This window comes from Marmota monax, unplaced genomic scaffold (genome assembly GCF_021218885.2).
Source record: "Marmota monax isolate L192 unplaced genomic scaffold, Marmota_monax_Labrador192_F-V1.1 WCK01_AAM20220418_F8-fsc00088, whole genome shotgun sequence".
Classification (NCBI taxonomy): domain Eukaryota; kingdom Metazoa; phylum Chordata; class Mammalia; order Rodentia; family Sciuridae; genus Marmota; species Marmota monax.
In genome coordinates this window covers 7,199,017-7,221,805 of record NW_026694492.1, presented here as the reverse complement: position 1 = coordinate 7,221,805, position 22,789 = coordinate 7,199,017, and the positions used below count along the sequence as shown (strand labels likewise).

At 48.1% G+C, this 22,789-nt stretch overlaps 1 long non-coding RNA gene across 2 annotated transcripts in view; it reads left to right on the top strand.

Annotated features, from left to right (window-relative positions):
- LOC124075865 (uncharacterized) overlaps positions 1 to 15,455 on the top strand; it is a 37,002-nt gene extending 21,547 nt beyond the window's left edge. Inside the window, exons 2-3 of one of the 2 annotated variants that reach the window (XR_006846194.2) lie at positions 2,764 to 2,900; positions 14,288 to 15,455. This is a non-coding gene — a long non-coding RNA (uncharacterized LOC124075865). Of the gene's footprint in view, positions 1 to 2,763; positions 2,901 to 5,153; positions 6,274 to 14,287 lie in introns of those variants that run through there. The other variant, XR_009224523.1, reaches the window with a different exon arrangement.
- Positions 15,456 to 22,789: the final 7,334 nt, after the last annotated feature.

The window sequence follows — 22,789 nt, the reverse complement described above, 5'->3', positions numbered from 1 at the left end:
AAAAACACAAAAACTTTAAAACTCTCAAAGGATATTTGTGGCCCTTAGTGGAGAAACTGCCATACGGGACAGCTAGCTGTGAATTCTGTCATCCTTTGGGGCCACAGTTCAGTCTTCTGCTGATGTCTGGTTAGGATAATGCATTGCCTTAAAACAGCTGTGCTCTAGACAAGGAGCTGATTGGACGAAGGGTGGTAAACCTGTAAATTGGTAAAGGACAAAGTTGAGATGGCAGGTGTGAAAGTAAATGCTTGCAAACATGGATGATATTCCAAAGGATGGAGGGACACGTTTGCTTAAAAAGAAACTGGGGGGCTGGGACTGTGACTCAGTGGTAGTGCACTTGCCTGGCATGTTGTGAGGGTTCAATTCTCAGCACCACATATAAATAAATAAAAAAGGTCTAACAACAACTAAAAATATATTTTTAAAAAGAAGAAGAAAAGAAAAGAAATACGTGAACCTATTAGTTCAAGATGTTTTGGGAAGAACAATTGAAAGAGAGAAGCCGGAATAAGGTTACTGATGGTTAGGTGCTATGGTGCACACCTGTAATCCCAGCCACTCAGGAGGCTGAGGCAGGAGGATCTCGAGTTTGAGGCCAGCCCTGGCAATTCTTTTAGACCCTGTCTCAAAAAATAAAAAGAACTGGGGATGTGGCTCAGTGCTAAAGTGCCCCTAGATTCAATCCCCAGTAGAAATTAATTAATTAAAGGCTGCCAGTGTCTCATTAGTGTAACTGACTGTCTTCAAAATCGGCCTTTTTCACAAAATGACCTTGGTCAAAAGGACATGCTCATTATCTTCTTCTAGCTAGATACCAGAAGAACATCAGAATGAAAATTGATAAAATTAACTTTTAATTAATTAAAAAACTTATTACCCTGTTATGAGAGGTTTATTTTTTTAAGAAATATTATTCTTTTTTTTTTAATTTATTTTTCAGTTTTCGGTGGACATAACATCTTTATTTTATTTTTTTTATGTGGTGCTGAGGATCGAACCCAGCGCCCTGCGCATGCCAGGTGAGCGCGTTACTGCTTGAGCCACATCCCCAGCCCCAAGAAATATTTATTCTTAAGTTTTAGGTGGGGGCTGGGGATGTGGCTCAAGCGGTAGCGTGCTCGCCTGGCATGCGTGCGGCCCAGGTTCCATCCTCAGCACCACATACAAACAAAGGTGTTGTGTCCGCCGATAACTAGAAAATAAATATTAAAAATTCTCAAAAAAAAAGTTTTAGGTGGACACAATATCTTTATTTTACACTTATGTGGAGCTGAGGATGGAACCCAGTGTTTCCTGCATGCTAGGTGAGCGCTCTACCACTGAGCCACACCCCCAGCCCCGTCAGGAGAGGTTTCTACAGACTCAGTCTGAGGCACAGTTAGGTTCAATCAAATCTATTTTATTAATGCTCATCACACTTCAGACATATCCTAATTCTAAGTCTTAACTGAGTCTACACCTAAGGGTCCCACATGCTCACCTGTGATGTGTTTTAAGTTTGGGTGGCTGGAACTTGATCTGGGCCAGAGGAGTCTGGTGCAGGGGGGACAATAGTGGTGGAGGTCTCTGTCTTTCTGTTTGGGTCCTGTTAGTCCTGCTGGCCCCCCAAAAGTCTGGGTTTTTAAGTCCCAGTTCAGTTGTGCTTGCAGCTGGTAACGGGGTGAGTTGTGGGGTGTAGACTCTTACTCACTAACTTAAGTCTAAGTTCTGCAGTTATCCAAGTTTTGCAGTTCACATTGCATCATGAGCATATTGCTTATAGTTTTTTATCCAACACACACACTAATAGAATCAACAGTCAATAATCTATAGTATTTCTGGTACTCACGTCACCTACACATGTTCTTCCTGCTTCCTTTCCTGTCTTTTTGTCATTTTGCTACTGGTCTACTGTGAGAAGTGGTGAGGAAAGAGAATGTACACCAGTGAGGTCATTTGAGCTTTTTACTAGTGTTTTTGTTTTTGTACCAGGGATTGAACTCGGGGGCACTCGACCACTGAGCCCCATCCCCAGCCCTATTTTGTATTTTATTTAGAGACAGGGTCTCACTGAGTTGCCAAGCACCTTTTGTTGCTGAGGCTGGCTTTGAACTTGCGATCCTCCTGTCTCAGCCTCCCTTGCTGCTGGAATTACAGGCGTGCACCAGTGTGCCCGGCTTTACTAGTTGTTTTTGAGAAAAAAAAAAATGATGAAAGAAGTTTGAAAAGTGGTTTGTGGATGATCTGTGGGTCTTAATGAGCCAGGAAATGTTGTGGAGGCAAGGCTATAATAATAATGAAGTCAGAATTAAGCAATCGAGCTCAATAAACGGCATATCCAAGTAGTCACACTGGGGAATTTGTTTTTAATTTCAATTCCAAAACCCTTTCTCTGCCTGGGTGAACTTGACCCACTGTCATCAGAGAACAGTTTCTCTGGGCAGGCCTGCAACGTGTCTGGACCTTCAAGGGAACCCTAGAACTGGGCTCCATGATGCTTACCTGTGATCCCGGCTATTGGGGAAGGACTGCAAGTTCAAAGCCAGTCTCAGCAACTTAACAAGGCTCTAAGCAACTTAGCAAGACCCTGAATAAAAATAAAACATTAAAAGGGCCGAGGGTGTAGCTCAGTGGTCCAGCTCTTACCTGGCAGGCACACACCCTGGGTTTGATCCTCAGAACTGGGGGGAAAACATCCCCTCATTTATTTTCTTTTTAATATCTGTAAGCTCTGCAAGAATGAATCCACATCGATTTTCTTTTTCCTCCTTCCTTTAGACTAAGATGGCTCTGTGGATGATTACCAGAAAGACTTTAGGAGTGAGCTGAAATCCATGGAGAGATCCATGCCTGAACTGGAAACAGCTGCCCACTAACAGTCAGCCACAGGCACTGCCCATTTCTCCCTGCTGTGTGTAAGCACTCCCAGCTCCCCATGCCTTTCCTCCTCCTTCCTGACTCAGGCTCCCTTTGGAGGTCCCTGCAGCAGACTCTAAGCATCTGCTGTCCCTTAGAGTTAACTTCCCCTTTCGGGTCTCCTGCTGGAGTAGCAGCCCAGGGACAGGCTTCAGGTGGAGCTCTTGTTTGGCTACGTGTGTCACGGAGCCCTGCACTGAAAGCTTCGCACCTAAAATCCTTACCTGTTTGCACCGTATACTCCTCACTTGATTTTCATTCTCAGACCCACACTCTCTCATCAAAACCATGTGGTCTTCATGCCATTGTATATATTGTTTTCCTTTTCTGAAAATAATTCCCTTTTAGAAAATTGTAGCAAAATACACAGAACGTAGCCCATCGAGGTAGTACACGCCTATAATCCCAGGAACTCCAGAAGCTGAGGCAGGAGGATTGCAAGTTCGAGGCCAGCCTCAGCGATTTAGCAAGACCCTGTTTCAAAATTAAAAAATAAAAAGGACTCAGGACATTGCTCTGTGGTAAAGCACTCCTGGGTTTAATCCCCAATACAGAGTAAAAATAAAAGAAAATAAAATTTACCATCTTTTAGGGGTGCTTAACCACTGAGCCACATTCCCAGCCCTTTTTTATATTTTATTTAGAGACAGTGTCTCTCTGAGTTGCTCAGGATATCAGATATCAGGAAAAACCACTCAGGATTCAAAGTACTGGTACAGGGAAGTACAATACCATGATTCTCTTAAATTTGGGGGGATTTGGTAGACAGCATAGCTGTTTTGGAACAGAACCCAGCAAAATCTCCCATATGAAATGAAAAGTGCAAAATGGTAGGAGTTGAGACCAAAAGATTGGAATTGGTTGGCACTGACTGTTAACGGAACAAAACTCGGTTTCAATCTTGGCTCCACTGCTTACTCATGTAGCTTTGTGGTCGGACAAACTACTTAACTTCTCTAAATCCTAGCTGCCCATTTGCAGCTGAGGATGACAATACAACCACTTCATAAGCCCTTGATGTTGACTTGGACAATGCCCACAGTCGGGGAATGCTGGCTGTCTACCCTTCTTCCCAGATTCTTTTTTTGTGTTAATCAGCTTTCCATCACTATAATGAAATACCTGAGATAATCAACTTATAAAGAGAACAGGTTTTTGGTTTACAGTTTGGATCACAATCCATGGTCTGTAGGCCCTGTTGCTTTGGGCCTATGGTGAGGTAGAGGATCATGGCGGGAACAACAGGCAGAGCGAAACTTAATCACTTACGGCCAGGAATCTAAGATAGTGAGGAAGGAGCCAGGATCCACAATTACCTTCTAGGGCATGCCCGCAGAGACCTCAAGACCTCCCACTAGACCTTACCCCTTAGAGGTTTCATGTCTTCCCAGTAATAGTATCTAGGTACCAAGCCCTTAGCATATGGGCCTTTGAGGGACAATCAAGATCCAAACTGTAGCATCCTCTTCTTCTAGATCAAACTGGTCGTCACAAGGGTTAGTCTTTTTTTTTTTTTTTTGGAACTGGGGATTGAACGCAGGGCCACTTAACCACGGAGCCCTATTTGTATTTTATTTAGAGACAGGGTCTCATGAGTTGCTTAGCACCTCACTTTTGCTGAGGCTGGCTTTGAACTCGGGATCCTCCTGCCTCAGCCTCCCGAGCTGCTGGGATTACAGGTGTGTGCCACTGAACCCCGCACCAGGTTTTTAGTCTTCTTCCTCTTTCTTACTTTCTTTAAGTGTGTGTCTGAGAGCAGAGTTGGTGTTTTAAAATACAGGCTTTATAATTATTCATGTTTGGGGACACCCATCGATCAGGAGGCAACTGAAAAGTTGGTTTTGATACACACAGTTCCCTAGAAACAGGCAGCACAGCAAGCCAAGCCAGAGCATATGAGCAGCCCCGGGGCTGGCTGAAGGCAGAGGGCGGTGGGGTGGGGAGAGCATGGGCGAGAGCCTTTGGTATGGTTTTCACAGGGTGAGTGAGCTGGGCAAGCACAGTGGACAGGCTCAGGATGGCTAGTCTGAGTAGGTGAGTGGTTCTGTGGGCACTGGACGCAGGGGTCTCGGTTGTTTGGCATCTGGCTCTGGATGAACAGGGGCAGGGGGGACATTGTCTGCTACAGTAAGAGAGCCAGGCACCACCAGAGAAGGTGGTGGAATGTGGGCTTTGCCTTGGTTAGTGTGTCTCTGAAGTGGGCAGTTTGCTATTTCCTGGAACCGACTAACCCTGCGGCAGTCTCTCCACAGTCAGCAAGGCCCCAGTGTCAGAGCATCAGGAACTCAGAAAAGAAGAAGAAATGCTTAACGCAGCAGGCGAGTGGGGAACACAGACTAGGGATTCCTGCGCTCCTGGGTTTCTTGGTCCAAATCTGTCTCCAGGGCTCAGGAGCCACTGGATCTACCAGCTGAGAAGACGAGTCATTAGGAACACAGCCTCTCTGCCCCAGGTCCCCTGGATTCCTCCGTGGTCAGCCTTCTCACCAGCTGGCTCCTCTGGATTCTTCACACAGAAAGGTTTTAAACGCCTCATGATAAATATCTCAGAGAGGTTAAGAAGTGACCTCGAAGGGAGAAAAGTAAACACTGGCTGGGAACTTTCAACGTAGGACGGACCTTACAAAAGGGGAAACCTTAAAGGGGGGAAAAAAAAAGATGTGCAGGAACACTAGTGACCGTCACAACAAGACATATTTTCAAATGAGGGTCCTGACTCAGCTGTAAAATCTCACCAAAGTCGAATCGTGAAAAAAGACTTTGAAATAATAAACCCAGCTCCAAATTAGGAGTGCTGGCAAATGTAGTAATTTCTACCTAAGAGGCTTTGTGTCCAAACATGTCATTTGAGATCCCAGGCAGACAAAGGAGAATGCCCTTGGAAACAAGGCGGCCATTCAGCCCGTCGCCCTGGGGCATTGGATTTCCTCTCTGGGCTCAATACATTTTCAGCCACATTAGGCACCAGCTTCAAACCTGGTGGGAAGCAAATTTAAGTGTCTCTTTTAGTGGGAAACAATGAGAATGCTGTATTTCACAAAAGAAAGGAATTCTATCACTCTGGATTGGTGGACTCCAGTCTGAATGATTAAATTTGGCTATAGCTGTACTCTTGGATTTTTTTTTTTGTACTGGGAATTGAAAGTGGGGGCGCTTTAACATTGAGCTATATCCCCAGCCCTTTTTAATTTTTTAACTTTTGAGACAGGATTTCTCTTAAAAAAAATGCCCCAGTCCTCCCCCCGCCCATTGAGCACAAACTCTTAAACAGTCTAAGGAAAATGTTTATCCTTTTCATATTTATCTTTAAATTCCCAGGGATGGATACATGAACGAATGAATGGGGCTGTGGTTGTGGCTCTGTGATAGAAGGCTTACCTAGCGTGTGTGAGGCATTGGGTTAGATCCCGGCACCACATAAAAATGAATAAATAAAATAAAGGTATTAAAAAAAGTGTTGTATCAGTTTAAAATAATAATAATAATAATAATAGTCATAATAATAATAATAGTAATAATAGTAATAAAAGAATGAATGAATGATCCATCCCTGTGTCAGAGAGGTGGCCCCAGGATACGGACATCATAGGACTAAGAGAAGATTTAAAAAGCATACATGACTCAAGTTCACCAACCCATCTATTCATTCATTCACTCTTTTCTTCCATTAACAGATGTATACTGATGGCTGCTGTGAGCCAGGCACTTGAGACACAAAGTTGGCAAAAGAGACGTGTGGTGAGGAGTAGAAACAGAAGCATCTGTGCTAGGGAGTAGGACCTCATGCCTACAGGTGGAGGAGAAAAATTTAGGAGCCACAGGAGAAAAGAGAAGGGATGGAGACAGGGGCATGGAAATGGGCAGGGAGCAGGGTCAAAAATCAAAAAAGAAATCTAAAGAAAAAAACGAAGAAGCCAAGAAGGGCTGAGGTGTGGATAGAAAGCCAAGGAAGAACTCAAGTCTGGTTCAGAGGGTAGACTCCAGGGGATAAGGTTAGGAAGGAGAAATGGTGTCTTTTGGGGAGGGAGTGGGGACTGAGGATTGAATCAGTCCAGGGCCTTGTGCATGCTAGGCAAGTGGTCTACAAATGAGCCACACCCCCTGCCTGGGACATGGTGTCTTTTTTTTTAGTACCAGGGATTGAACCCAGGGGCGCTTAACCACTGAACCACTCCCAGCTCTTTTTATATTTTATTTAAGTTGCTTAGGGCCTTGCTAAAGAGGCCGATTTGAACTTGTGATGCTCCTGCCTCAGCCGCCGGAGCTGCTAGGATTACAGACGAGCCCCACTCCACCCTGTGAGAAATGGTGTCTTCTAAAGCCAAAGGACAATGAACCATCTCTGTGCCACTTCTGTCTCAGTGTGGCTGCTGGGCATGAGTGTTAGACAAGCCCAGAACTGGCCAGAGGAGATCAGCTGGAGGGACCCAGCTCCGTCTCCTGTGAATTGGAGGTGTCCAGTGGGGATCATGGCCCCTGGTTAGGTCGACACAGTAGCCAGCAGGAGACTTGTCAGGGTTTGCCATGTCAAGAAGAGTGGGGAGAAACTCCATGGCTGGAGAGCCCCCCATACCAGCATACTCTTACACTCACATATATTCTGAGACCCTTGTGAGAGGAAAAAATCCTCCAATGTCCTGTCCCCAACTTCTTGTCCTAATTCCCGGGGCCTGGAATACCCTGACTACGTTCCGTTCCATTCAGTGTCAAAAAGGGATTTTGCAGATATCATTAAGGTTCCTGATCAGTTGATTCAGAAATAATCTAAAGGGAAATTATCTGGGTGGACCTAATTCAATCATAAATCCATTAAAAGCAAAGAGTTTTATTCAGCCAATGGCAAAAGGGGAAGTCAGAGTGATTGACATCGGGAGAAGGGTGGATGTCCCCTTCCTGGCCTGAACACAGCAGGGATGGCATGTCAGACCCAAGAGCAGCCCCAAGAGTGACCGGGGAGAAGCCCACAAGGGAACAGACCTCAGTCTAAGTTTTGCCATTAACCCAAAGGAGCTTGGAAGTGACGTATTCTCCAGAGACCAGACAACAGCTTGGTTTCAGCCCTGTGAGACCCAGAGCAGGGACCCAGGTAAGCCTACCTGGACTTAGGACCTTATCAGCAGGGACGGTTTTCTATAGCCAAGTTTGTGGCAATTTGTTTGGCAGCAATGGAAAACGAAAACAACTGTCCATTGGGCTGGACAATACAGAGACAGAGCAATAGGTGCAAGCTGTTGTAGAGAAACGTAGGATGAAAGCCAAAGGAGTGGGGCGTGGAAAATCCACTCTTGAGGCCTGGTGGGGTGGTGCATGCATGTGATTCCAGCAGCTCAGGAGGCTTAGTAAGCTCAAGTCTTACAGGAGGCTGATACAGGAGGATCACAGTTCAAAGCCAGCCTCAGCAACTTAGAGAGGCCCTGGGCAATTCAGCGAGACCCTGTCTCTATATAAAATGAAAAAAAGGGTTGCAGAGTAGCTCAGTGGCTAAGTGTCCCTGGGTCCAATCCCTGGTACAACGCCTCCGCCCAACCCCCCAAAAATCACTCCTGAGATGATCTGAGGAAGGGGCTGCAGTGATGAGGATGGTGTCAGAGGTCGCTCCAGTTATAGTCTCCAACATTTAGGTGTCTTGGGGCCCCGACAGTGCTCTATGGAGGAAGGGGTGTGTATATGGGAACAATTCCTCCCTGCCTTTTAAACATCAAAATCAGTGAGAAATAAAATCAGGGATGGACAATTTAAGGAAAAGATACAGGACTAAAGTTCCCTTGTTTCTGAACATTCATGCGCTGTCCTCTAGGATGTTGGTCACAGAGACCATTCATAGACTGTGTCTGCTTTGCTGTAAGAGGCTGCTACTGCCCTATTACCCAAAATTCTGCTTCTTTTCAACAGTACTTTATTAAAAAGTCGGCACATTCACATTAAAGGAATATTTAGGAACCCCAGGCAGAGGCAGGTGTCAGCCAGCTGAGGCAGACACTCTCCTGGGAGCAGATGAATTCCTCCTTTTTGTCTCAGCAGCTCTTCCCCAGGACCCCTGCCCACCACCTACGGTTGAGGATGTCAGCCAAGAAAACACACCTCCACACTTGTCCCTTCTCTAAAGCCTGAGAGGTGGGCAAAAGGGAGGGATGGGGTTGGGCCATGGCAGATGTGAAAGGGAAGCGGACCAATCAGTGCTCATGTTGCAGTGACCACGTGCCTGCAAACGCGTTCAGGAGGGGACTGTTGCATCCTGTCAGTTACCAACGCCCAAAACCTCCATAAATGGTTGACAAAAACATCCACTGGCTTTTTTCCCCTTCCCTGCTCTGTGTGAGAGATAGGACCCAAGGTCACTTTACCACTGAGGTACCACCCCAGCTCTTTTTTATTTTGAGACAGACTGACCTTGAACTTGTGATCCTCCTGCCCCAGCCTCCTAAATTGCTGGGATTACAGGGGTGGCCGCCACACTCAGCCAGTTTTCTGCTTTGTCGTATTTCTCCACGACCATTCCCTCTTCATTAAGCCTAGTAGAAAACTACTCCGATAAAGGCTCCCGTGCTGTGTAAAACTTTTAATTAAACGTGCATGTTTTTCTCTTGTTAATCTGTCTTTTGTTGGAGGGACACAAGCCTTGAACCTAAGACGGGCACAGAGAAAGGTATTTTCCCTCCTCCCCTCATTCCTCTTCAAGGACTCTTCTTCCAGAACAGTCCCCTTTAACTAGCTTCCCTCTCCTTTGTGTTTTCAATCTTTCCCCTCCCCCTTCTCCACTAGCTCCTACTTCCAGGCTGGAAAGCATCTTTAAATTCTCCTTCATTTAAAAAAAGAAGAAACAAACAAACAAAAACATGAAACCACCCCAGCCATCATGCTGTGTACAAAAATACCCCTTGACGGTTGAGGCCCAAGCAGGGGCAGACACACTGGTCTTTCAGGGCCAGGCAGTAAATTTTTTGTGAGCCACGTACGATGTCTGTTGCATATCACTTTGTTTTTCTTTACAACCTGTAAAAAATATAAAAGCCATTTCACAGCTTGTGGACAATATGAAAACAGGCTGCACACCAGATTTGTCCTCTAGGCAATACTTTGCCCATCTCTTGTTTATGGAAACAAGCATTTGCTTCTGAGACAAAGTCGAACATCAGCCCTGCCTCTGCACTGATGCTGGGCAGGGCCACGGGCTTGCTTGGCTGGTAGAATGTTAGCAACTGTGACATGAGAATAAGCCTTGGGTACCTGCCGGTCCAAGAACAATGACAGACATATGGAGCAGACGTGGATACAAGCTCCAGCTTGGAACCGAGCCTGGCTGGGCCCATCTTGGAGCGGCCAAACCTCAGCCTGTGATGTTGTGCAATATTAATTGTTGACTACTTAAAAGTAAACTGTAAAGCGATCCTGGAATTCCAGCAACTCAGGGAGGAGAAGGCAGGAGGATTGCGAGTTTGAGGCCAGCCCGGGTAACTCAGTGACATCCTGTCTCAAAAAATAGTAAGACCTGGAGATGTAGCTCAGCTGCAGCATCTTGACTAGCATGTGTGGGGCCCTGGGCTTGATCTCCAGGATCTTAAAAAATAAATAACTGAACTGCCTAAGGAGGAGAATTCAGTAATTGTAGTTCTTTCTGTTTTGCTCAGGAAAGTCTTACACAGTGTTTCTCTAAGTGTGGTCAGGGACCACCTGCAAGATGTGATCAGAGACAGCTGGGGTGGTTGCTAGGTATCAGTTTCCTAAGCCCTCACCTTGCAGGGAATAATTTAGAATATCTTGGGAGAAAACTTAATAATGTGCATTATTACTAAATTCCCTTGGAAGATGGGAAATTACTGACTTTTTTCCCTTCATTACCAACATGGTGCTGGGTTATTGACCCCAGGGCCACACACACACTAGGCGAGCACTCTACCACCAAGCTGCACTGCCAGTCCTTTGTCTTAGACTTTTTCTGAGGAGTTCTTTGGTTCATTTGGGCAGTATCTGCTTTTGCAGGGCACCAGTTTGGTCTGCATAGATACATGAACTTAATTTAAAACCTGTTACAACTCACTGGGTGTGTAGTGCATGCCTGTATGTAGTGCGTCTCAGGAGGCTGAGGCAGGAGGATCTCAATTTCCAGGTCAGACTCAGCAACTTATTGAGACTGTGTCTCAAAATAGAAAATAAACAGGGCTGGAAAGCTTGGTGTTGAAGTGACCCTCGGGCTCAATCCTTGGTACTGTTAAAAAACAAACAAAAAATTTGTTACAGCTCTGCAAGGTCGCTGTGACTCTCGAGTCTTATAGCTGAGGACACTGAAGCTTAAGGAGATGAGGTCACTCTCCTTGGGTCACATGAGAAGCCAGAAGCAGGGCAGACTCACCCGGTGATTCTTCTGTGCTTGCTTCCTGCTGGCATCCTTAATTTGGTTGACAGCTTTAGACTCACTTGGGTTATATAACTATGCAAATCCACCTATGCAGTCAGCCTTCCAGCCAGAGAGTCCAGGGAAGCAAAAGGGAAAACTAGAGCAAGGGAGGGGGAGGGGGAGGGGGAGGACATGGGCACCGGAAGCTGTGCCGGGGCCTGCAGGGCAGGGCCAGCGCTGGGTCTGCTCCTCAGGCCTGATTGGCTATTTTGGATTCCAGGGAACCTATAGAAAGGAGTTAGGGAGGAGGAAGGGACCTTAGGAAAGCAGGCTTCGGACAGTGGGGTCAAGTGGTCCAACCTGAAGTGCTTTTCTCACCGTGGAGACAGAAACCTTGAAGTTCATGTCAGGATTCTAGTGGGGTGTGCACTTCCCAGCATCCTGGTCTGGAAATGAGGGCTCTTGCCTGGTCCGAGGCAAGCTCCTCCCATCCTGGCTCTGGACCCTCCTGGGCCTCTGAAAGCAGTTGGGCCTTTCAACCTCTAACACTAATCCTGAGGGTCTGCGGGGCTGCAGCTTTCGGTTACAGGGTGTTTGCCCCAAGCCCCAACCTCCCCTCTTCCATGCACATGAGTCCAGCCGGGATGTGTAGGGCTGGCTCAAGGAGCCAAGTGAAACCCGAGGGCAGCCTTTGAACTGCAGCAGCCTGCTCCCCCAGCCCTGCCTCCTGTGCAGGCCTCAGGCCTGTAGCAACAATGCAAAGTTCAAATCTATGGCTACTTGCAAGCCCATTTGGCAGCCATTAGGTGGCCCCTGACCCCCCCCACCCCCGCCCTCTGACATGTGACCCCAGGCCGCCCTCCCTGCCAGAGACTCAGGGTCCTTTCTGAACCAAAAGAAAAATGTATGAGGCCTGTCTGGGGGGGGGGGGAAGAAATGAACTTAAAATACAATCTCTAGTAAATTTTTTTTTTTCTTTTAAGTAATTGGGATAATTGGCTTCAGTCTGAGATAAACAAACAACAAAGCAAATCCTTTAACCTCCTGTTCGGGGCTGTAAAAGGGCCTGCATTTGTATTTCCCCGGTGCTTTTTATGACCTCAGGGCTGGCCTCTCTTTGCCACTGGACTGGGGCCAGCACAAAGCCAGGCTAATCACAGAGCAGTTTCGGAAATGAGGGTCTTGAATGGAATTTCCTCAACACGCCCTCCCCAGTCTGCAGCCTCCTCACTGAGCTTCCCCTTCTGGAAGGCTCCGGGCTCAGCTCTGGACAGGGCAGGAGAACAAAGGACTGTTTCTCTGAGTGTCCCTGGAGCCCACCGAGCCTGGCCTTGTATGAAATTCAATAAAAGCAACTCTTATGCTCCATTCCCTGTCCTGGGGTTGTCAGAAGAAAATAAATCAAGGGCTGTATATTTATGGGGAGTTTACAATGTGTAAATCTCTGTGGAGGGAATAAAAAATTGTATGTTGTGGACAGAAGCCTTGCCCTCAAACAGCGTAATGTTAGGCTGGAATGTTTGGACGAGTCACAGTAAGAGGGGAAAGTCAATCATGGAAATTATTACTTGTGGCAGCAAAGCAATCTTTTTTTTTTTTTTTTTTCAGTACTGGGGAGGAACCCAGGGGTGCTCTATCACTGAGCTACATTCCCACCCCACCCCTGCCCCTACTCCTTTTTAAAAATTTTGAGACAGGGTGTTGCTATTGCTAAGTTGTGGAGGCTGGCCTTGAACTTGCGATCCTCCTGCCTCAGCCTCCTGAGTCATTGGATTTCCAGCACGTTCCACCCCTGGCTCAAGCATTCTTTTGGCAAATAAAAGCTATTGGCTCTGAGTTCAGTCGATGTGAAATACATGTTGGATCAGCCAAGACTGGGGATGGCAAAAGCCCTCCATGGCAGCTTGTCTTCAAAGGGGCTGCCATCAATTCTTGCCTTCCTCTGTATTCATGCCCCTCGCTCTGGGAGGCTGGGAGACTATTTCCCCTCTCCTCTAAGTCTGGACTGGCCTCTGACCACCTTGACAGACAGCGCATGATGGGAGAGAAGCTTGACAGGCACAGGCCTCACCTTTAAGAGGGTGGTAACTCTGCTTCTCGGTTCTTAGAACCCAGCTGGGAGAAAAGTCCCAGGGGTGGACGACCGAGGCTTCAGGACCATTGCCCCAGCTGGGCAACCGGCCCCTGCACTGACTTTCCAGCTCTGTGAGCAAGCCATCTCGAGGGCATCCTCCATCCCCCTCAACCCGCCTCTGACTGTGGGGAGCGGGGATGAGCTGTCCCTGCCAAGCTGGGCCCCAGTTGTAAATGGTAGGCAAATCAGGGACAGTTGCTGCATCTCTGCATCTGCCTTGTTCTCACAGCAAGTCTATGAAGAAGGTTTATCAGCATTATCCCCATTTTGTAGATGAGGAGATGAGGCTGAAGAGGTTAAGTTACTGATCCAAGATCACACGGGTCCTAATGGAGAAGTCGCAGGGTACAGGATGTGTCCTGGGGTTGGGGCATGTACCAATTTGGCGGGAGTAAGGAACATTAATTAGGAAGTTGCATGGTACAAAACAGGAAGATGGATGGGCTGGGATAAGATTAAGGGGGACCCACCTGCTAGGATAAGAAGGTGGCGCTTCATTCAGTAATGGCCGTTTGAAAGTGGTGAGTGGTGGCTTTTGAGCAGAAGTGATGGGCTAAAAAGAACTTAAAAAGAGGTTGGATAGAGGATGGTCTGCAGGGACAAGAGGCTGTAAGCAGCTGGCCCAGCAGAGACCCAGAGTCGGTAGGTGGGAAGTGAAGGGCCTGGGGTGGCAGAAGTGGGAACAGAAAGAGACCGATGGCAAGACTTAAAAACAACAAACAAACAAGCAAACAACAACAAGGAAAGCCCAGCGGCAGGTTCTGACCCGTCAGTAATTTAAAAGGACTTGGACCTGGGCGTCCCCGAGGAGGATGGGCGAAACCTCTCATGAAATTGGAAAGGCAGGAAGGAAAGTCAGCTTGGAGAGGTTTGTGTACTCAACAGTTTTTTCTTTTTCTTTTTGTGCAATTGGAACAGAATCGAGGACATGTTAAGACCAAGGAGCCGGGAAGGAGTGAGGACTTGGAAGTCACAGCCTGGCCCAGGCAGCTTGCAGTCCTGAGTTCTCTCTTGTATGTACAATAGCCGCGGGCACACACACACACACACACACACACACGAATGGGTGCCACACTCATGTGTCCAAACCAGAGAGCAAGTGAAAGGAGTATGTAATAAACAAGAATAAAATGAATGAACTGCCTAAATGTCTGGTACTGAGCATACGCACTGTCGTGAGCTGGGAGAGACCAGTCGGCCCTGCAGCATCCAAAGGAATTAGAGAAGAATCTGACTGTAGAAAAGGAAGATCATCACAGGCGTCACACGCTCTTTGAAACGTGATGTTCAATGACCACCGAGTATCCTACCACACAAGTAACTACAATTGATTAAACTGATCCTCTAGTTTTTTTTTTTTTCAACATGTATGAGGAAGAGAATTTTGGCTATTATAAGTAATGCCAAAATGAAGGTCTCTGTAAATAATTTTTTGGTGTACATCTGATCATTCTTGAAGATAGGTTCCTAGAAATGGAATTAGTGAACTGAAGGGTAAAAAATTTAAAGTATTCTTGATACTCATTGCCAAATTGTATGCTAAAAAAAAAAAAAAATCACCAATTCGCACTTTCCGCCCCGCTGTGTATAAGGGGCCCATCTCACATTAGGCTACAAAGAAAGTCAGTAGAGGCCTTAGAGCTGGGTTTGCTGAATTATCTGTTTTGTACATTAAATCCATGAAGTTAGGTGAAAAGACCTGGGAGTGTTGCTGGCCCCAGGGGCCTAATTTTCTTCTGCACACATTTTTATAACGTTCTGAAATGGTATGCGTACTGCCCGCAGTTTCTTTCTTTCTTTCTCTTTGTTTTGGTAGTGGGAATTGAACCCAGGGCCTATAACCACTGAGCTACATGCCCAGTTTTGTTTTGTTTTTAATTAACGTAAGCTTCCCCGAGCGGCAGGAAAGCCTGAGTGCCTGGATGAAGACTTCCCCAGGGAGCTGGGGGGCAGTGGAGGGTGGTGACCGGCCTCTCCGTGGACCTCGGCAGGGCCTCAGCTGCAGGTAGAGGAGGTCTGATTCACATCCATCACCGACGACGACAGACAAGAGTCACAACGAGGGAAAACCACAGCTCTCAGGGGAGGGAGGCCCGGTCCTCCTGGATTCCAAGTGCTGCTGGGAGAGATCAGGATGGCCATCAGGATGGACGCTGTCGGCTTTGCTGTCCTTCCCTTTGTAGGGGAGTAAAGCTGCTGGCCTCCCAGTTGCGGGGTTTGTGGTTGAGGAGAGGGACGCCGAGACGGGGCTGGAGGGATGGTGGAATTAGGCCTTGGCCCCTGCTTCCTCGGGACCAATGGGGAGCTGCCAGCTCTCAGCGGCCACTGCCCAGCCTCCCCTGAAGCCGGGAGATTAGGGCAATTTAATCCTTTGCTCTCTCCCTTGGCTATTTCCGTAGAGAAGGGGGCTGGGCAGGGCTGTGCGCTGGTTCCCTCAGCAACAGGCCCTGGCCTGGCTCCATTGTGAGGAGGCCCCGCTGGGAAAGGCAGGGGCAGGAAGGGAGGAGATGGCTTTTCCAGGGCCTTCCCTTCTCAGAGGTGGTGGCTGTCAACACCCAGGAGCCCTGGGTTCCAGAGGGGGAGGGGGAGCTTTGGGGACCTCCGCCCCTCCCTGGGAAGGGAAGGCCAGAGAGCGGCCTGTGGGCATGAGTGAGCTCATTGTTTACACGTGGAAAACGCTGCGTTCTCGGGGAGGAGGACCAGGCCAGCCCTTCCATTTGATGGAGCTTGGAGGAGGCCACCAGGCCCTGACAGCCCTGATCCAGCGCGGTGGCCCTCCCTCAGCCTTCTTAGCATTTCTGTTTGCAAAGCCTCTTAAAGGCTTCTGCCCCTAAAGTCCCCTCTCAGTGGTGCCTCTCAGGCCTGCACCTCCCAGGGCGGGCGCTGTCTTTACCTGGCTGTGGTGCTCTCCCCATCTCTCCTCCTCTTGCACATCCCTCCCATCCCCCAAATGAACAGAAATCTCCGTCCTCTTTCCTAATGAAAGTTCTCATGGCCAGGAAAGGGTCGACGGGTTTGCTAAGAGGCTAGCAACCCATGTTGTGCACGGAGGCAAGCGTTGGTCTATAGTCTTCCTGACGCCTTGGTCTTTGAAGACCTGAGCTTCCAGGTCTAAAACAGAGTCTCTGGAAAGGCCATTTTGTGACCACACCCAGTGAGAAAGATGTTAGTATCTTTTACAAACGAGACTTAATTAAGTTCCTTAAAAAGAAAACCAGTGTCTTTTGGAGGGATACATCGCTGTTTTCAGTAATTCCCACAATGCCACTTCCTCAGGGAGTGTTGGTTTAGCCTGGAATATGTCCTGATACTCCGTGTCACACTGAGGAAACTCAGCCACCAGTTTCATGAGGCACCATCTTGTTGTTGAATGCATCACCCACATGAAGGAGACCAATGCCCAGGCCCCTGTAGGACATAGCAAGTAAATCCAAACCCACCTCCTCCAAGGCCTTCTCTCTGCCTCATCTGCCTCATTAAGACCCGGCTTCTTGGTCTGGGGCTGGGGCTCAGTGGTCAAGTGCTTGCCTGGCATGTGTGAGGCACTGGGTTCGATCCTCAGCACCAAATAAGAATAAATAAAGATACTGTGTTTTCACCTACAAATAAGTAAATATTAAACAAACAAACAAACAAACACCAGGCTTCTTTCTCACACAGGGAAAGTGCAGTCCACGCTCCTTGGACTTCATTTTCTACTTCTGTAAAAGAGGACTATTGTGAGGATTAAGGTAAATTATCTGTGCTGGGCTGGGGTTGTCACTCAGAGAGCATGTGCTTAGCATGTGTGAGACTCTGAGTTCAATCACTAGCAACAATGGTGATAATGATAATAATAAGAAGAATGATGATAATAACTTACGTATGTTGAGCAGTGACCACAGTGCCTGCTGCACATTGTACTTGACCTTTTTTCTTTTGTGAATATGCCTATATTATCTCATGTTACCAAGACTCACGATAAAATATTGTATTATCAAGAATCACAATCAGTGCACAAGGATTGTCCACCTCGATCTGCAGACAGAGGGGTGGAAGCACAGGCAGGGTAAGTAATCTGCCCAGGGCCATCCAGCCAGGTAGAGAGTGGAGTCTGGATTTGAACTCCAAGCGCTCATCAGCGCCAACCACAGCCCTTTCCAGAGCACCACCAGCCTCTCGGGCATCGTGACAGTGTTATAAATGGTTCGCCTGCCCTGAGTCCCCAGGGGTTGGTCCTGTGGAGACAAGTCCATTATGTCAATGCGTCTGAAAACTGCTGGAGGCAGCCCTTCAGAGCGTGGCTTTTAATGCCTATTAAGCAGGTGGAGAGAGAACAGATCAATGAAGGCCATGTTTTGCAGCTCCCACTAGGGCGTGCAGTCCTGTCCACACCGCCTGGTTCTCAGGCACTACTGAATGCCGAGGCCTTTGAGGAGATCGGCTTTAGGCAAGGACAGAGGAGGTGGGTTTTCCCATAGAGTGATCTCAGGGGCAGAGGAAGGTTCCTCTGGGTCCCAGTGTCTAACAGGAACAGTGTCTGAAACCCCAGGTTCAGGACTCTTCTTCGGGTCTTAGCTCTGTTCAGAGTCCTCTTTTCAAATGCAGTCGCTTTCACAAGAAGGCACGAGTGATGAGCCATCTTCCCAGACAGCAGCAGAGAACCACGAAGCTGGGGCTGCGGGAGGAGGATAGGGAGGTGGCTCCTGGAAAACACAGACAAGGGGAGACTGGGTTCGCAGGACCATGCTCCTTCCCTCCGTGTCCTGGAAAACAGACCTGACTTGTTTCTCGGTTTCTGCTGGGTTTTCTTGCTCCTTTCTGCTAATTTCTGACCAGGGATGGAGAAGAGGAATGACAGCTAGGGGAGGGGCATAGGTAAGGATGAGAGGTGGGGGTGGACAGGAGGGAAGCTGCCTCAGTCCCAATGAACGCGTGAGCACAGGCCACACGGACACCACATGCCAGATACAGCAGACATATGACACACCACACACACGTCACACCAGTCATATCACACACACATACACCCCCACACCCCACACTACATGCACACATATCCACAAACACACATGTACAAGCCACACAGATCACACCCAACGCTCCACACCTTATCTGCGGTCACACACCCTTGGGCTGTGTAAGAGGACAACAGCGCCACCTGGTGGCAATTTACTCGAAGAGCTTTCCCCACCCCCCACAATAACTCCAGAACAAAAATTGTTATTCTGTACTTATTTACTCTTGTTCCCCACAGTTGTAAGTCCTCCTCTGCCTCCTGACCTTTTCTCAGAAATTGAGCCAAACTGAAAATGCCCTTCTGAGAAGTGGTTTACAATTCCCAGTGGCGCCTCGGGTGAGAGGGACGATACTCAGAACATCTTCTAAACAGAACTCCCTGTGCTCAGCCCCTCAATGCTGTGGCACTAAGCCCATTTGGAAAGGAAGTGCCGAATCCAGGAGGCAGAGAATGGTGAGGAAAAGTCTTGATTTTAGGAACTGATCCTAGCCCCTGTCCCAATTGTACTTTTTTTTTTTTTTTTTTAGCTATAAATGACCAAAACAGAGAACCTTGCATTATCAATATCTATTTCTGCTTTTCTGACCCAAACTTGTGATAATTAAGGGATGCCATCATTTATATCATTGAGTTCCTCCCTGGGCCAGGTCCAGTGTGTGGGAGCCCTGACCCCTGCGGTGACTTCATCCTCCAGGACATGCACACACACTACTGATTTGCTTTTCAACCAGTAACTCAGCCCAGGTCACAGGTGACCTTTGTCTCCCTGCATCAACGCAGTCACAGGGCTCCCCAGGACCAGCTCATGTGTACCACAAGTGGACCTCATAGCCTGGTGCGGTGTAAAGGCCCGGGATAGCCCCTAGTGACGCGTGCAATTAATAACCATGACTGGGGAGAAACACTACGCCTTAAGTGCTTTGAGACTTTTACAAGGACTCACGACAAGGCATCAGCGTTTCCAGCTGGGAGACTTATTTATGAAGGAGTTCAAAGAGTTCTTTCCAAATGTTCATTCTCGAATCCTTGCAACATCCCCCGGAAATGCCTGGCCAGGAACGGGAGCGCTGCTCAGCCATTAATCTGAGAAACATGGCAGCGGAGGTAGGGCAGGGCACAAGCAGTTCCCTGGAGCCTCCCCCAAATCCGGAGCCGGAAAACGAGGTTGCAAACCCCCCGGTACTGCCTGCACCCTATGTCCTAGGTTCAGGGAGACTCCCTGTTTATCCCAAGGCAAAGGAGGCTGGAACCCTGACGAAAGGCTGGGGACTAAGGACTAGCAGAACACAGGAAGCAGCTGGAGGGCAAACATCCTCCCACCTCCTCACCCACCCTTGAACACAGGTGGAATCAGGGTAAAATGGGTATGAAGAGGGTCTCAATTGAGGGAGGACTTAGGCTAGGGATGCAGGGGGACAGCAGTGGGACTTGTGGGACTATGGAGGAGGGGTGGTCTCTGGAGCCTGGTGTTGAGGGGATAAGGGTCAATTCAGGTCTGTGAGGCTCAGATCTTTCCTGGCACGGGCTGCCTTCTTCCCCTTGGCTGCCTGTAAACTGAGGGCTAGGTTGGTTACCTCTCCTTCCTGCTGGGTCAAGTTTCTTAGCCCTGTCTGTGGAGGACCTTTCTAAGTCTCCAGAAGAAAGCCTAAAAAAAAGAAGGTCAAGAAAAAATTTAGCTGGCTAGGTGACACATGCCTGTAATCCCAGCTGTTGGGGAGGCAGAGGCAGGAGGATCACAAGTGCAAGGCCAGCCTCCACAATTATTTAGCAAGACCCCGTTTTAAATTGAAAAGAATAGAAAGGAATGGGAGTAGAGCTCAGTAGTAAAGTGCCCCCTGAGTTCAATGCCCAGTCCTGGGGGTGGGGAAAGAAAAAATAAATTAAAATATATCATCTGCCCATCTGTTAGAAGCAGGGCTTGAGGCCATGTTCCTTCCTAGACAGCCTAGTTCCAGCCTGTTGTTTTTTCTTCTCACCTATTTTAAAGGCTTTTTTTTTCTTTTTTAAAGTTTTGTAATGAAATATTTTAAAACTTACGGAAAAATAGTACAGAAGGTCCCCACATGCCCTCCACTCAGCTTGCACTAGAGTTAACCTCTTACATAACCCGACTACAACAATCCAAACTGTGTGATTCACATGGTACAGAACTGTTTACTAAACTGCAGACTCTGCGTGGGCTTTACTGGCTTCTCCCATGAATGTCACTCTGTGTTCCCGGGTCCCAGAAGAATGCTGCTTCCCATCCCGTTGCCGTGTCTCCTCGGAGTCCTCTGATCTCTGATGGTTTCTCAGTCTTGCCTTGCCTTTCCCAAGGCTGGACACAGCTCATTTTGAGTTGGTTTAATGTTTTCTCATGACTCGACCGAGGCTGTGCATGGTGTAAGAGTCCCCCTGAAGTGATGTGGCCTTGTCTGTGGGCTGTATCAGGGGACGTGATGTTGACAAGCCTCCCCATGGGTGACGTTACTTCGATCACTAGACTAATGTGGTGTCAGCTGGCATTCTCCTCCAGCCTGACCTTGATGGTGGCACTGCCCCTTACAGTTCCAGGGCAGTGCCATCCCCAGCAGGTGGAGCTCCCCCTCTCCTGCAGATCTCAGGATGGGAAGCAGGCTATCTGGCGCCAGGCCAGGGCCTGTATGGGTGCTCTGAGTCTGCTCCTGTTTCCAACTTAAGAGAACTGATTATTTAAATACAGGCTTAGGAAAATGACCAAAAGAGCCCGCTTTATAGCCACAGTTAGAAATAATAGTGACAAAAGAGCTCAATGGTGGAAAGCAAGGGCTTTGGAATCACCAACCTCCACAACCCCCCTCTGCCCTGTAGTCCCACCTGCTGATTGACTTCTGGAGTCTCTGTTACCATTACCATCCCTTCCTAGGGAGGTCAAGGGGGTTCAATGAAGTGATGTGCCAATGCCCAGGATGTGTTTGGACTTTTTTTTTTTTTGCTACTATTTCTCATCATAGTGTAACTTAGAAGTCATAAGAGCCCCTTAAGATGAAGCTATAATGCTATCTTCTAAATTAGGTGCATTTAGTTATCCTCATTTATAATATATACTACATGGAAATTAGCCATAAAGATCAATCATCTTAGGTTTGATCAATAATCAATGCTTTTTCCAAGCGGAGCCGGAGGTACTTTGTTGCAGTACTGCACATACCCAGTTAGTTTGGGCTTTGTCTGATTCAATGTCTAAAACCCACTGTGGGTGGAGGCTGCTGGGCAGGGTCTACACTGGTCACAGGTGTGAATCTGTGTCAGAAGCGCAATTAAAAAAAGATGCTAAGCTGATAATTGACTATTAAAAGCCTGGAACTGTAACAACTGCCTTCCCCATCAGAGCCCCAGCCCTTTTGGAGTGAATAATACCATGACTTGGATTCCAGGCTTTCCCTCAGATGAACTGCATTTGATCCGGCTCTGCTGCTTCCTGGCCCTCCGCTTGGAACATTTGTGAGTCTGAGTTATTATGAGAACTGGATGACAGAACGCGTGGTTCTTGCCCAGCACATATGAAAGCCGCTCCTTTTATCATTGCCCGTGGTGTGATCTTGACCACATGTAGGGTTCCAGGAGGACTTAGAATCAGTCCTGGGCAGCATCTCAAGCCAATGTGTTGAGCCCACTCCCAGGTCCTTTTGGTTGGCACCTTTTCTTTGCAAACCCTGAAGGCCAGGAGGACACTTTCTGTCCCAGAGCCAGTTCAGGACAAATCATGATGCGTGTGTGGGCAGCATCGTGGATGGTGGTTCTTCAAAAGCAGAGCCTGAGGCAGGGGCTTTGATGCAGGTGGTTTATCCAGGAGGTGGTCTCTGGAAGCAGAAAGGAAGTGGGGTGGAGGGGGAGATGGGGCAGGGAAGGAGGAACCTTTAACAAAGGTCATGTGCATCAGGGAGCAAGTTCCCCCAGCAGACAGCCTGGGCAACCCACGCTTAATCTGGTGTAAAAAACAAGCCCCAGAGTTACCCACCTCGGGGTGTGGGAGCTGAGGGACTTTGGCAGGAACAACGTCCTCGGTCACTGGTCGATGGGGTGGGGGTTGGTAAGAATTCCCGGGCACTATACAGTTAAAGACAGAAGAGAGACAGCAGGTGGGAAGATGGTATGAGTGGATTTAAGCCCTAACAGGAGACCTTCCCTGCACAGCTTCTTGAAGCTCCTTCATCTTAGCGTCCCTGCGGGCCAGCACTGTGTCTGGCATATAGTGGGCATTCAGTACCTGTGCTCCATTGTTGAGCAAAAGGAGCTTCTATGCCAGGGAAGGGCAGAAAGTGCCAGGAAGCAGCAGGACAGTGAGCAGGCATTGCTACACCCGTGCTGGGCCATGTTTGCAGCTTCTTCATGAGCCTCGGGAAGTCTGTATTTTGGGAAAGGTGTGGCCTGGACCTGGGGTTCCAGTCACTTGTGGGCCC